The sequence below is a fragment of the Lucilia cuprina genome, chromosome 4 (assembly GCF_022045245.1).
Source record: "Lucilia cuprina isolate Lc7/37 chromosome 4, ASM2204524v1, whole genome shotgun sequence".
NCBI lineage: Eukaryota > Metazoa > Arthropoda > Insecta > Diptera > Calliphoridae > Lucilia > Lucilia cuprina.
Window position 1 is genome coordinate 59,501,600 of NC_060952.1, and position 1,885 is coordinate 59,503,484.

The window sequence follows — 1,885 nt, forward strand, 5'->3', positions numbered from 1 at the left end:
ATTTGTCTGAAATAGAGTGTGCATTGAGAACCTCAGTACATTCCGCTATAGGTGTAACACCATTTTTTGCCCTTTTCGGGTATCATATGTTCTCAAGCGATTCGGATTATAAACTAGCAAGAAAGTTAAACTCATTAACAGACCATCAGATAATAGATTTAAAAGTAGACGAAAGGCTTGAGAAAAAATAAACAAAATATGCACAAGGCATATGAAAAAAGTGCTGAAAGGTATAATAAACGCGCACGACATGCTACCAGGGCAAGAAGTCTTTAGACGTAATAACATTTTGAGCGATTTCGAAAGAAATAGAAATGCAAAATTTTGCAAAAAGTTCATTAAGTGTAGGGTACTCAAACCCGTGGGCAACAACATGTACGAGCTTGAAAATATGCACGGAAAATCTATAGGTATTTACCATGCAAAAGATATAAAAAGATAAAATACGATGACGAAATTAACTAATCTGTGATATAGTTTACTAAGTGCAATACTAGAATTTAAGAAACACACTTCTATGACTATTTATACAAATTTATGTTATATGTTTTTGGTTGTCATTAATGTCATGTATTCTTTTATTTTCCACATATAAACACTTAGTACCTGATTTTTATTTTAACGTTTCGTTCGTAATTATACAAATATTAAACTGTTTATTTTACTTGCGTGTACTTACCTTAAGATCCCCATAGTGCAATATAAGATCTAGTTCATTTGACTGTCTAGGTACCTGAAAGTAAAAAAAATTACCACAAAGTAAAATTCTTAAATGAAAATGTATATCCCGACTTATCTGAAAATCCTCCAGTATTATACACTTTTCACAGAAAACCTTTTCCGCTAAATGAAATACCTGAAAATATTTAAACAAAATGGAACGATACTTACTATACCAATTTTTTTTGTTTTGATTGTAAAACATGGAACATATGTTATCCAGTGGTGAATGATTGCTACAGTAGGGTACGTAGTAGTAAAACGGATGAATATTTATGCTTCCTTTTTGTATTGAAATTTAGTTGTAATGGGGAATTCTAATGGAAATGAAATAGATATATTTAACTAAATGAAATTTTATTAGAAAGGGAAATATGTATCGTTGTTAAATAGCAGATTTTAGAGGGGAAAAATAAAGATGGCTTTATTGGAATAGCTAGTTAATATAAGTCAAGCGTAGCCATGTAAATTTTGTACTTAGTAAGATTACAAAGCTTCTGGACGTTGAGAAATAAAGACATTAAAAAGTGCGCACAATAATAAGTGAAATCCATTCGCTAGTTTTTTATATAAAATAAAAAAAATACACCATATACATTGGCAAATGAAAGTAAATATTAAAAATAATGCAAAAGTAAATTACATAATAAAGGTAAAGCAACAGTTTATGAAAAAAATATATATAAAAAAAAGAAAGTTGTGTGATTTTACTTACAATATATGCTTTGTGTGTCTATATGGTAGCAAGAGTTTGAGAATTTCAAGTATTGGACAAGAAATAAAGTTAAAGGTTACTGCAACGACAACGACAAGGATAAGGAAATCTAGAAGTGTTCCTGCAAAATAATAGTATAAGCTTGGAGAACGTAAGTTTCATAGTGTATAGGTTATTTTATTAACGTTACTGGTCAAATGTTTATAAATATCAATCTGTACTCTTTTTCTTTCTGGCTATCATTTTTCTTAATTGAGTATGGTTACCTGTTGTTTTAGGAGGCGATTTTAATTTTTGGAGAACCCTTTTTGAGATTCTTCCCAGAAAGAGTAAGGTTTCCGAAGATAGTTAACTCTGGTCCTGCTCCAGATAGAAACCCGTCTCAAGCTGTTTGGTCGAAAGATTAATATATATAAAAATTTGACCAGTAACGTTAATGAAATAACCTAT